The sequence below is a fragment of the Myodes glareolus genome, chromosome X (genome assembly GCF_982192425.1).
Source record: "Myodes glareolus chromosome X, mMyoGla1.1, whole genome shotgun sequence".
In the NCBI taxonomy this organism is placed as follows: domain Eukaryota; kingdom Metazoa; phylum Chordata; class Mammalia; order Rodentia; family Cricetidae; genus Myodes; species Myodes glareolus.
Window position 1 is genome coordinate 52,818,486 of NC_142053.1, and position 13,991 is coordinate 52,832,476.

The window sequence follows — 13,991 nt, forward strand, 5'->3', positions numbered from 1 at the left end:
CAACTATCTCCTACAAATGCTAATGCAAAACTCATCAATAAAACGCTAGCAGATAAAATTCATCAGTGGTGTGGGAAGTCCTTCTGTCTATGTGTTACTCTTATTGATTCATGAAAAAAGAAACTGTCTTGGGCCTGCACAGGGCAGAATGGAGGTAGGTGGGGGAAAACTAAACTGAATGCTGGGAGAAAGAAGGCTGAATCTGGAGACACCATGTAGCCCAGCCAGAGACAGATGCTGGATGGAACCTTGCCGGTAAGCCATAGTTGCATGGTGATCCACAGATTAATAGAAATGGTTTCAATTAAGATGTAAGAGTTAACCAATAAGAAGGTAGAACTAATAGGCCAAGCAGTGATTTAATTAATATAGTTTCTGTGTGATTATTTTGGGGCTGAGCAGCTGGGAACAGACAAGCAGCCTCCTACAAGATATCAGCTTATTTAAAAAATGATGTTCCTTGACCAAATGAATTCTATCCCACAAGTATAAGGTGATTAGGTGATTAAAAACACAAAAATCAATGTATCATGTCCTATTAAAATGAATAAATACAAGTATTTATCATTTTATGTAAAAATAACAATCTAAGAAAATAAAATATACAGCCAGGCAGTGATGGTGCACACCTTTAATTCCAGCACTTGGGAAGAAGAAACAGGCAGATCTCTGACTCTGAGGAAAGCCTGGTCTACAGAGAGAGTTCCTCAACAGCCAGGACTACACAGAGAAACTTTGTTTCAGGAGAAAAAAAATGTATAATATATATATATTTTATTTTGAGATTATAATATACTTACATTTCTCCCTTCCCTTTCCTTTTCTCTCTCCAAACACTCCCAAATACCACTCCCTGCTCTCCTTCAAATTCATAGCCTCTTTTTTACTAATTGTTACTATATGCATATATATGTATACACATATATATTCCTAAATATAACCTGCTTGATCTTTATACTGTGGCTAGTATGCCACAAATCCGGCCTTAAAGAAAGTATTAGAAGGAAAATCACAACCCAAGGAATCCAATATTGCCAACACTGCCTCCAATGATTTTTCTTATAGGAAAATCTTAACCCAAAATTCATATGCAATTTCAAGAGAACATAAAATAAAAAAAGCAATATTGGGAAAGAACAAAAGGAAGACTAGCATTGTTAATTCAAAGCTAACTTTACAACTACAGTAAGAGAAACAATATAGAAGTAGCACAAAAGAGATCTATCAACCAAAACCAAAAAAAAGAAAAAAAAAACTCTTGAACTCAGGTTCAAACGTTTGACAAAAGTATTGTGAGTATTGTGATAGCTAATAATCATTTTCTATTTGACCAGATTTGGACTCACAGGGGAAGTAGGTGAAGGACATTTCTGAATGACTCTATGAAACATTCCAGAGACAGTTAATTGAAGGGAAGTTATTTTCTTTGGAAAACATGCACAAACACTTTATCCTTTTTACAACAGAGGTTTCATTGGAAACGTTGCATTATATATCCTTGATATGTATTAGTTGCCAGATTTATGATTTTCAATTAGTTTTCCTATTTTTGAGTTGCCTCTTTTCTATTGTGTAGTGTATTTGGTGATACAAAAGTTTTGAATTTTGATGCAGTCTAATAAAGTTTTGAAATTTGATGCAGTCTAATTTGTATATTTTCTTTATTATTTCTATGTTTTTGGCACTGTATTCCAGGAAGCACCAACAAGCCCAATGCTGACTACTTTTCCTCTACATTTTATTTACTGGATTTTGGTTCTATGTCTTTGATTTATTTGTGTCATTAGCAGTATTTTTCATGATAAGCATAAGTTAGACACCAAAACACCCATTCATGGAGGAATTGATGAAATGTGCTACATACATACAATGTAATATTAGTCAGTCTTGAAAAGAAAAATTAATTGTTATACATGTAACAAGGATGAATGCTGAAAATATCGTATATGGCCACAATACACAAAGGAACAGATATTGTAATACTTATATGAAGTACGTAGGAAATTCACAGAAACAAAAAACAGAATAGTGTTTTTCAGGAGGTAACAGCAAGAACTAATAGGGTTATTTTTATAATGGATATAGAGATTCAGTTTAGAATGATTATTCTTAAAACAATTGTGATACTTGCATAGCAATGTGTACTTCATGCTACTGGAAGGTTGTAGTTAAGTGATTCAAGTGAAAGGTTTTAAGTTGTGTGAATAATACAATTTTTCAAAACGGAGGTGTACAACAGAAAGGGAATACTCCAAAGTCCCAAAGAGTCAAGCTAATAATAATGCACTACATTCATCAAGCAGTAGTAAAGACGTACTACAGAACTACAAAGTTTGAGTAATATAGGAACCTGCATGCAAAGACTAGGGAAAGAAGGAGAAGTGCAGCCATATATTGCTTAACAAAAGGCAAATGCTTAACAAGCAGGAAAATTCTGAGGAATTCTATATTAAGCAATTTCATCACTATACTGATCATAAAGTATACTTACACAAACTAAGATGGTAATTGTGCTGGCTGATTTTTTTTATAACAACTCAACACAAGCTAGAGTCATTTGGGGAAAGGGGATGATAATTGAAAAAATGACCCCCCCCCAGATTGGTCTGTGTTGATGCGGAAGGGCCCAGGTCACTGTGGGTGGTGCCATCCCTGGGCAGGTGGTCCTGGGTTCTATAAGAAAGCAGGTTGAGCCAGTCATGAGGGACAAGTCAGTAAGCAGCACTCGTTCATTGTTTCTGCATCAGCTTCTACCTCATGTTTCTATTCCTGTTCTGACTTCCCTCAGTGATGGTCTACAAGCTGTAAGGTAAAATAAACCCTCTTCTTCCTGATTGCTTATGGTTATGGTGTTTTACTAAGACCCGTACTAAGTTAGTAATGCAATCTTTCTTGAGCAATAGAAACCTGTACTAAGTTAGTAATGTAATCTTTCTTAACCATTATTACATATGTAATCAGTCTTAAAATGAAACATGGTTATGTATTCATAATTAGACTGCATATATGGCTTTTAATACGTACCTGTGGTCTTTTTTTCTATAAATATAAAAAGCTCTGATACAGTAATTCTTGTTGTGTTTTTAAACTCAGCATTTACAATATCTTTGCTTTGTTATTCCTGCGTTCTTTCCCTGGATATTTTAAAAACCAATTCATAAATGTTTGTAAATGGATCTCCAGCACAAACAAACTGAACTCATGATAAGTACAATATACACAGGGAAGACTATTCTGTAAGTACTGAAACTAAGCTGGTGTTAATTCCAACTTAGTGTTATATAGTTAAGATATTAACATTAATCTCTAGGCTAACTACCTAAGAGAAAACTAAAAACCTGGGGAAAACCCAAGCAAAGTGAAGTTGTGTGGAGTGGCATGTGCTTATAATTTCAGCACCTGGGAAGTAGACATAGGAAGATCAGGAGTGCAGAGAGAGTATCATGAGTTCAAAGCCAGACAAGACTATATGAGACCCTGTCTCAAAAGCCAAAAAATAAAAAATTCATAAATGTTTGTAAATGGATCTCCAGCACAAATAAACTGAACTCATGACAAGTATAGCATACACAGGGAAGAATCATAAAGCATATAAACTTCCACTATTTAAAATTTACTCAGTCTGTGCCATTCTGTTCTAACAGCAGAAAATAAACTAAGGCAGACTTTGAACTACAACAAGAGTTCCATATGATCATCTCCATCGAGGCAAACAAAGAGGCATTTGCTATGTGATACCCTTTCATAATAAAACATACCCGTGCATCTGGGCACAGACAGAAACGTCCTTAACATAGCAGAGCATTCATGAAAAAATGCACATCTGACACCATGTTAAGCAGTTAAAAAAAAATAAGAGCCGGGCAGTGGTGGCTCACACCTTTAATCCCAGCACTCAGGAGGCAGGCTGATCTCTGTGAGTTCAAGGCCACTCTGGACTACAAAGCAAATTCCAGGACAGCCACGACTGTTTCACAGACAAACCCTGTCTCAAAAAAAAAAAAAAAAAAAAAAAAAACCAAAAAAAACCCAAAAAAACCCCAAAACAAAACAACAATAACAACAACAACAAAAAAAAAAAAAAACGAAAAACCACCTAAAACCCATTCACAGTAAAATAAGAAGCAAGACAACTATGATCTTTTCACAGTTGTTCTTTGTACTGGACATCCTAGCCAAACAAACTAAATATGAAAAATAAAAAAAATTAGCCAATAAAGGAAGGAGGGGGACTAGAGAAATGGCTCAGCATAGAGTTGGGTGCCCAGAACTCACATCAATTGGCTCACAACTCACAACTACCTTTAACTCTAGCTCCTCTTCTGACCTCAAATGCATGAACACAAAGACAAGAACAGGCATGCTCGCGTATACACACACACACACACACACATACAAAGAAACAGAAGAAGAAACAGAAGGCAAAAGGGGCTGGGACGTAGTTTAGTAGGTATAGTGCTTGCTCAGCACTCTGGAAGGCTTGGGTTTAATCCATAGCACCATGTAGTGGCCCATACCTATAGTTCCAGCCTTCAGAAGGTGTATGCAGGAGGATCAGAAGCTCAAGGCTAGTCAGGCTACATCATGAGTTCTTGTTTCTAAAATAAGGTGCTGGGAAAAGAAGGAAGAAAGGATAAAAAGTACTTCCATTTGTAGATGATATTACATGGTCCTACATAATACAAATTCTTAAAGAATCCACAAGAAAACTATGAAAGTCAGTGAACAAATGCAACCAAGTTACAGGCTTCAAGCTCAACTCATAAATCAGTTATATTTCTGTATACTAGCAATAAATAATCTGAAATGGAATTTTTAACTGCAAAAAACATGACTGGACGTGCATGCCTATAGTTCTACCATTTGGAACACTGAGGAGAACTACAAGTTAAGAACAGCCTGGGCTATGTAGAGCTCCAGGCCAGGCTAGGCTACTTAGTGAGACCCTGACTCTTAAAAGTGACTCTATTTATAATAGTACAAAAAGAACAAAATATCCAGAAATAAATTTCAGCAAAGAGATGAATTTTGTATAAGCCTAAATTTCTAAAATATTACGACAGAAATTAAAGACCTATATAAATGTTCTGTATGCATAGACTGGAAATTTAATATTATATAGATAAGATAATAGTATCTCCAAAGCAATCTGTAGTTCCCATGTAATTCATGAAAAAATTCTAATGACTCCCTTTTTAAGTTTAATTTTATCATCATCATAATGATTGTATGTGTAGGATGTGTATGATGTATGTGTGTATGATATGTGTATGGGAGTGCAGGAATGCATGTGCCGTGGTACATGCATGGAGGCCAGAGGACAGCCTTTCTGGAGTTTATTGATTCTCTCCTTTCACTATGGGTTCCAAGAAACAAACTCAGGTCTTCAGGGTTTCAAGGTTAAGTGCTTTTACCTGTTGAACAATCTCACAAGCCCCCAGTGACTTCCTTATGTAACCAAGAAGCTGATTCTACACTGTACCGAACCCTGAATATTATAATACCAATTTGACAGGAAAGCTGTGCCCATAATGTAATGTGGCATGAAGGCTATGGGAATAACCAACTGCTTCCTGATTGGATTTGAAGCCTGTTCCACAGGAAGTAGTTTCATGCCTGTTTTTACTGTGATCCTGGTTTAAAGCCCATGGTTGGATAGGGGAAGTCACAGGGTGGAACTTGCAATTGTTGTTTAGCTAAATGACAATGATGTCAAATCGTCTTTTAAATATTCTAGTTTATAACCAAAGATTAGTGCTACTGTTAACCATTTGCCAGAGAAGCTTCTGTCCACAATGGGCAGCAGGACATGCAGAGGGAGTCACAACCAATCAAAATGCTGAGAATATCCGACTACGGAGAACTCAGCTCTAAATGTGACAGCTACATCAACCTCTTCCTGAGCCTCAGGGAACATCTTGGAAGAGGGGGCAAGAAGAGTGTAAGGTTCAGCCGACAGGGAGAAGCAGTGTGAAATGCTGTCTTCTGCACAGAACATGGCTGCTGCCCTCATAAACTGACTGCAGTTTTGGTTACCTGGACAAGATCAAGCCAACAATATCAGTCAACATTCCAGAAAGCAGTGCTAACTGGACTCAGTGGAATACATTAAAAAGAGAAAAGGACATGAAAGTGGGAAAGGAATGTGTTGAGGAGCTTTTGGTGGTGGGAAGGCAAGTTCTGAGCAGCTAAGATCAAGATACATTGTTTACCTGTATCTCCACTGAGGCCCTTCCTTTGGAGGTCAGGAACCCATGGAGGAAGAATTGTAGGAGCCAGAGGGGTCAAGGACACCAGAGCATGGGCCACAGAATCAACTAAGCAGGGCTCATAGGAACTTAAAGTGACAGAAGCAGCAACCACTGAGCCTGTATGGGTCTGGACTAAGTCCTCTGCAAATAGGTTATGGTTGTTAGCTTGGTGTGTTTGTGGGACTCCTAACAGTGGGAAAGTCTCTGACTCTTTTGCCTGACCTTAGGGACACTTGTCCTCCTACTGGGTTGCCTCGACCAGGTCTGATATGAGGGTTTGTGCCTAGTCTTACTGTAACTTTTTATGCCATCTTTGGTTGCTATCCCTGGGAGGCCTGCCCTTTTCTGAAGGGACATGGAGGAGGAATAGATCTGGGGGGAGAGAGGAGGTGTGGGAGAACTGGGAGGAGGGTGGGGTGGGGGGACGACTGTGGTTGGAACATATTGTATGAGAGAACAATAAAAAGTTTTAATTGCAAAAAATACAAACAGACAATTCTCACTGGAGGAAATTCAAATGGCTGAGTAACACTTAAATGTTCAGCATCCTTAGCCATCAGGGAAATGCAAATCAAAGCTGCTTTGAGATCAATAGCACAAGTGACAGCTCTTGCTGCCAAGCTGTGGAGTACTGGGAAGTTTTCCATTGCTGGTGGGAGTGCAACCCCTTACAGATATTATGGAAATCAGTGTATCAGCTCCTCAGGAAGTTGGAAATTGATCTACTGCAAGACCCAGCTATACTACTTTTGGGCATATACCCAAAGGACGCTTAATCCTAACCCAGAGACAACTGTTCAACCATATTAATTGCTGCTCTATTCATAATAGCCAGAAACTGGAAACAAACCTAGATGTTCCTCAACAGAATAATGGATGAAGTCGTGGCACATTTACACAATGGAGTATTATTCATCAGTTAAAAATAATGACATCACAAAATTTGGAGGCAAATGGATGGGACGAGAAGAAACTCATTCTGAGTAAGGTAACCCAGACCCAGAAAGGTAAGCATGGTATATATTCACTTATAAATGGATATTAGCTGTGAAGTAAAGGATATCAAGCTACAATCCACAGACCCAGAGAGGTTATATAAAGAGGGCTGTGGGGAACAGGACTTGCATGGATCTTCCTGGCAAGGGAAAACAATAGATTTTTTGGGTGGACTGGGGGTGAGGGGATGGGAGCAGGAGGGTGATGCTCAGGTGGGAGGGAAGAGATGGAGGGTGAGAACGCTGGGAGAGACAGCTGGGTTTGGGGGGAGAGGCATTGGAAGGCAGGGTGGAAACCTAATGCAAAGGAAACTTCCTGGAATCTGAGGCTGATCCTAGTACTGGGGGATACAGAGTCTGAACTGGCCATCTCTTGTAGCTTGGCAAGGCCTCCAGTGGCAGGACTGTTTGCATTCCGTTGAGTTAGTGGCCAAAGGAGTCCTGTGGAGATTCCTGAACAACCCAGGCTAGAGCGAGGACAGAGAGTTGTTCTCCAAAATCTGACAGTGGGACCCCACTGCTGAGGACAGCATCCACACAGCTGACTGAACATAGAGAGCCCTACAGGTGCCTGCATGGGGCCTTCACCCCTGTGTTCCATTTTCCTTGGAGCTTAGAGAATATCATGGAAGATGGAGTTAGAGAGGATGAAGGACACCAGGAGAACGTGACCCACTGAATCAACTAAGCAGGGTGCATATGGGCTTGCAGAGACTGATGTGGCAAGAACAGGGCCTGCATGGGTCTGCACAGGGTCCTCTGCATATATATTAAGGCTATTAGCTTGGTGGTTTTTTGGAACTTCTAACAGTGGGAGCGGGTGTGTCTCAGTCTTTTGCCTGCTCTTGGCACTCTTGTTCTTCTATTGGGCTGCCTTATCCAGCCCTGACAGCAGGGCTATTGCCTTGTCTTTTTCCTGTTTTGTCATATTTGGTTGTTGTCTCTTGGAGGCCTGCTTTTTTCTGAAGGGAAATGGAGTGGGAGTGGATCTGGGAGAAAAGGGATATGGAGAGGAGCTTGGAGGAGTGGGGAGAGAGTAACTGCAATCGGGAATGTACTGTATGAGAGAAGAATCAATTTTTAATAATCAATTATATTCTTAAAAAGGAAATTGACAAATAAATGCCATTTTTCTTTAATGTTATCTTTTTGAGAATTTCATATATTACATTTTAATCATATTCACCCCTCCTAACTCCTCCCAGATCTACCCCCTCCCAATTCCATACCCACCGAATTTTATGTCCCCATTTTTTAAAAACATGTGAAGTCCAATTTCTGCTGCCTATATATTCTTGGGTGTATAGCCATCCAACAGAGGGTGGTGATGTACCAGGTACCACACCACTAAAGGAAACTCTTCCTCTCCCAGAAGTTATCAATTACCAACAACTCTTCAGCTAGTGATGGGGCTCCAGGCCCACTTCCCCTTTCCATGCTTGGATTTTGTCTGGCTTGATCTTGCACATATGAACTCACAGCAATTGTGCATCTTGTATAAGACCTGTGCAAGATAAATGTTTTTAAAAAGCAGACCATTAAACTTTACACAAAACTTACTCAAAATAATAAAAACATTCTTGAAGCAACAGAGCAAAAGTAGAACATATTCCTTTACTTACTATAAAAAGTGCATGTTTGTAGACACAGGTGATCAATAGTTCAAAGGGGATCTAAGCTACATAGCAAGTCTGAGAATGACCTGAGCAACATGAAACTCTGTCTTAAAAAACAATACAACAAAAACCAAACAAAAAACATTACTATAAATTTACGGTAATTAAGTACTTAATATTGTCATTAAGGATAGAGACAAATGGGGAAAATTTCATAATCCAGAAATAAACATCTATGTCCATGGTTAGTTACTTTGGTCAGGGTTTCAAATCCATTCAAGGAAGAAAGAATAGTCTGCTTAACATACTACTGAAGGGTAAGTAGATTTCCAAATACAAAAAAAATGCAGTCATACATCTCCTTCAACACAACCTATAAAACTTAACTCAATATGGATCAATAAGTGAAATATAAATTATCAAACTAAAATTTTAAAATAAAATATAGATGTAAAACCTTGTGACTTAGATTTGGCAATAAATTCTTAGATATGATACCCAATCATTCAGTGATTGATTGAAAATATAAGTCAATTTGACTCAGTAACACTGGAACCTTCAGGGGGCTGAGAAATGGTGCAGTGGGTAGATGATGGCCTGACTTTGATCCCTAGGACATACACAGTAGGAGAGAACTGACCAAGGTGTCCTTTGACCTCCATCTGTGATTGTACTGTGGTATGCAGGGCTTATATCTAGGGTATAGAAAGAACTCCTACAATGTAACATCAAAGACAAAAATCCACTTCTAAAAATGAACAGAGAATCTAAATCAGGGGACAGTAGTTCATGTCTGTGATCTTGGCAGCTGCGAAGCGATGGCAGGATAATCAGAAATTCAAAGTCACCCCAGCTTCACACTGAATTCAAAGCCATCCCTGAGTATAAGGGATCCTTATCTCAAAAAAAGATCTTTATTACAAAAGCCTTATATGAATATAGTCAATATGCATGGAAAGGCGTTCAACATCATTAATAGTTAGAGAAATTCAAATCGGAACCACAGAAAGATTCTACAACATAACTAAGGGGATGGTTATAAAAAAATAATAGATGGGTGCAGAGCAAGATGGCTGCCAAGATCCTCAAGTGATCTAATATGATTTCCGCCCACCCTCCACCAAACAAATGGGACTGCTGTTCACAAACAAACCTCTCACAAAAGCAAAGGAAGCCAATTGAGAGACCATAGTGCAATTTTAGTATAATAAAAAAAGAAGTAATGAAGAATACAGAATAAACACAGAGAGTGTGTGTGTCTGAGGGAGGAAAGGAGGGAGGGATGGAGGAAGAGGAAGAGGAAGAGGGAGAGAGAGAGAGAGAGAGAGAGAGAGAGAGAGAGAGAGCTCACAATTTGTGATAAGAGAGGGAAGTTCATCCAGGCCTCAAACTTGAATCCCAAAACCAGACTCATCAGCATGACTTCAAGAGGACAGACAGCCTTGTGATCAAGCCAGTACTTGTAGACTGAGTTTCTGGATCTCTTTAGCCAGGTGTATAAGAGACAGCCTGGCTCCCAATGTTTGTCTGCCAAAACTGGACAGGTGAATAAGAAGCAATACTCTATTCTCTATAGAATATGTTAGAAAAATGTTAGAAAAATGAGGATACATCTTTGCCTTGGAGTCCAATACTGAGCCCACAACAGAGAGACCATGCACAAGGTAGATCCCAAAGGCCACACCCCCTCACAGGTATGCATTCACATATGGAGCCTCTAGAAATACTTGGCCATCAGATAGAGTCCTTTACGCTCAGGCAGAACAGATTTGGACTTCATCCTACATTAAAGACAACCACAGCATGGACTTGGAGTACATATCTGAGACTGTGCAAGTCTTACAGCTGTGAGACTGGGGTGGATTGCAGCTTAGCATCAGCCTAGGCAACCAAGAAAACATTTCCACCACCCTTCCTCTAATCTTGGGTGACAGCAATGGGGACTTTCTTCCAGAAAAGGACAAATCCTTACAATCAGCATTCATAAGCCAGAGGCCCTATATCCAACCTGGTGTTAGATAGAGACTTGTATGTGGTGATATTTTGTTTGTGCCTGAAGATCAGAGAATAGAACTAAACCAGTAGAGGCGAGGCAGTGGTGGCACATACCTTTAATTCCATGAGTCAGAGGAATCTCTATTAGTTCAAGGCTACTCTGGGCTACACGAAAATGATCCAGTCTAAAAGAGAAACAGAGCCAGGCAGTGGTGGATCAAACAAAGGTGATCCCAGCATTTGGGATTCCACGCCTTTAATTCCAGCACTAGGGAGGTGGAGACAGGAGTTATATGGCTGGGTGGAGAGTGGAATATAAGGAAGAAGGGGCCAGGAGCTCAGGATTCAATCTGAGGTTTAGTGAAGACAGCTACAGTCCGAGGATGCAGCCTGAGGTGCAGTCTGAAACAGTCTGAGGAGGCAGTCTGAAGACAGGATCACGCTTTTGTTCTGAGCATTGGTCGAGGTAAAAGGTCTCCCTAGTGGCTGGCTGCTCTGCTTCTCTGATCCTTCAGCTTTCACCGCCGGATAGCTGACCCTGAGTTTTTATTATTAAGAACAAGGGCCAGGCAGTGGTAGTGCACATCTCTAATCCCAGCACTCGGGAGGCAGAGGCAAGTGGATCTCTGTGAGTTCGAGGCCAGCCTGATCTACAAGAGCTAGTTCCAGGAAAGGCTCCAAAGCTACAGAAAAACCCTGTCTCGAAAAACCAAAAACCAAACCAAACCAAAACAAAGCGAACAATTAGAATATGTGCTATACTTGTGACCCACCAATTGTATTTCTACTCTGACAAACATAACCTGTGGCTGATTATAGTATTCAAGGACCAGTTTGCCTCAGCAGTAAGCAAACTACAACAGTATGGATATGAGTCCTATTCCTATGCTGTGTAGGTCTGATGGCCCTGTGAACTGTGGGTGAAACCAAGCAATAAGATACTGGTGGCCACGGAGGAGCCGCCAGGATGTCTCCTTGGCGAGATAGTGCCAGCAGTCCTACAGCCTGGAGGTATACAAATCCTTTGATGCTGCTGCGCAGGCCAGAGTGCTTGGGGCCTTGTTTTGCATTTCAGAGCCTTGGTCCTGTGGCCTTGGGCCCTAGCAGAATGGCATCAACCAATCAGCATTTGAGCCTCTCACCCTAGAAAAGCGGCTGCCTTTGGGTTTCTCTCTCTCTCTCTCTCTCTCTCTCTCTCTCTCTCTCTCTCTCTCTCTCTCTCTCGTCATCCCTTTTCCCCATTCCCCTTTTCAACAAAGTGGCTCCAATAAATTGTGATTGAGAAGGATTCTTGATTTTGTGATCGTTCCTTCTTGCTGGACAAGGAGTGCGTGTCACAGCCAATTGCATTCCTTCCATAGCCCCAGACAGCACAACAGGAAGAAAGTAATTTTCCCATGAGGAAACAAAAAGGGAGCTGGGTGCTAAGTCACTGTAGTTTGACTGGGATGCTCCATGCAGGGTAATTATGATCTAATCAGGGCAGAATCCCATGGTGCTTGAACACAAGGCAATGATGGTGAACAAGCCAATTGGGTTTAACCTGGCTCCTGATAGAACTCTGTGGGAACAGAGTGCTAATTTAAGGCACTCTACCAGTTCATTCAAAACAACCCCACAACTGCAAATTTAGGACAAATTTGAGCTTGGAACACCCTTTAGTGTGAAAACACGGAAAACACACTGGGGCTCAGCAGTATAATGTGCTGAATCAGTGGAAGTAACTACAAGCTCAGAGAAAATAAAACAGTCTGCTTAGGATAGCTACAAAGACATAAATAAAGCCAGATTATGAAGATGAAAATAAACACCCAATCTTTTAATGTGCAAATATCATCATATGCTAACAAGGATGTGTTTGACTGAACTGATTGTGACTGCATATGATTTTCTTCTGTCTTTTGTATACTTTTCCTATAACACACATGCTAACTTAAAGTTTGTGTGGTGTGGTGTGTTTATGTGTGCATGTGCACAAGCATGTGCAGGTTTTTTAAAACTTGGAAAAAAAGAACTTTCAGAAAACTGTGACCTCACTTAATGGATAAACATACGATGCCAAAACCAACTACAGAGCAAACCAACAATATGTACAAAGTCTCGGATGGAGAATTCAAAAGAGCTGTTTTAAGGAAACTCAATGACAGGAAGAAAAACAACACAGAAACATGTCAATTTTCCAGAAAACTTAAGAGATGGAAGCAATTGAGAATTGGCAAAGAGAAATTATTGAGCTGCAAAATACAGTTAAAGAAATTAAAAAACAGAAATAAGGGATCAATAGCAGCACATCTTAAACAGAAGGGAGAATTATTGGAGCTTGAAGACATACTATTTAGACACATTCAGAGAATCGGGTTTGATTGCATGCTGAGAAGCCATTGATATAGGCACTGGGACTTGTTTCTACAGCATATGCTGGCTTTTTGGGACCCTAGTCTATTTGGATGAAAAGCTTCCTAGACCTGGATATAGGGGACAGGGCCTTGGACTTCCCACAGGGCAGGATTCCTGCCCTCTCTTAAGGAGAGAGGGGGAAGGAGGAGGGTGAGTGGGGGAGCAGGAGGGGAATGGGAGGAGGGGAGGAAGTGTAAATTTTTGAATGAAAAAATAAATTTAAAAAGACATACTATTTAAATAAAAAGCAGTTGGAAGATAAATAATAAATGATAAATGATAAAAGAAGATAAATGAAGAGGTGTGGTGATATTTTATTTGCATTTTAATAAATAAAACTTGCCTGAAGATCAGAGAGTAAAACAGCCACACTAGTCAGCCACACAGTCCAGGCAGTGGTGGCACAGATCTTTAATCCCAGCAACCACACTAGTTAGCCATAGAGGCTGGATGGTGGTGGTGTACAGCTTTAATCCCAGCACTAGAGAAGAATATAAAGTGGGATGAGACAAGAACTGGCTGTCTTTCAGTCTGAAGATTTCATAGAGGTAAGAGCTTTTTAGTGGCTTGGTTGCTTTGCTTTTCTGATCTTCAGGTTGACCCTAATATCTGTCTCTGCATTTTTATTATACATTCATGATACAAAGAGGAATGAAAATGATGCTGGAATGATGGAATGATAAGGTATTTTAAAAGCCATTTATTTGGAATAATGAGATTCAAGGAGGTCTTCAAAT

At 40.0% G+C, this 13,991-nt stretch overlaps 1 protein-coding gene across 12 annotated transcripts in view; it reads right to left on the reverse strand.

Annotated features, from left to right (window-relative positions):
* The window catches only part of Armcx5 (armadillo repeat containing X-linked 5), a 64,815-nt gene that overhangs the window by 24,941 nt on the left and 25,883 nt on the right, over positions 1–13,991 (reverse strand). For 3 of the 12 annotated variants that reach the window (XR_015000365.2, XR_015000364.2, XR_007230799.3), the window contains one exon: positions 8,366–8,750. The exons of 6 other annotated variants lie outside the window; for them this stretch is intronic. The gene's annotated coding sequence lies outside the window, so the exon portion shown is untranslated. Of the gene's footprint in view, positions 1–8,365; positions 8,751–8,868; positions 8,970–10,971; positions 11,043–13,991 lie in introns of those variants that run through there. 3 more of the 12 variants (XR_015000360.2, XR_015000361.2, XR_015000357.2) reach the window with 3 other exon arrangements.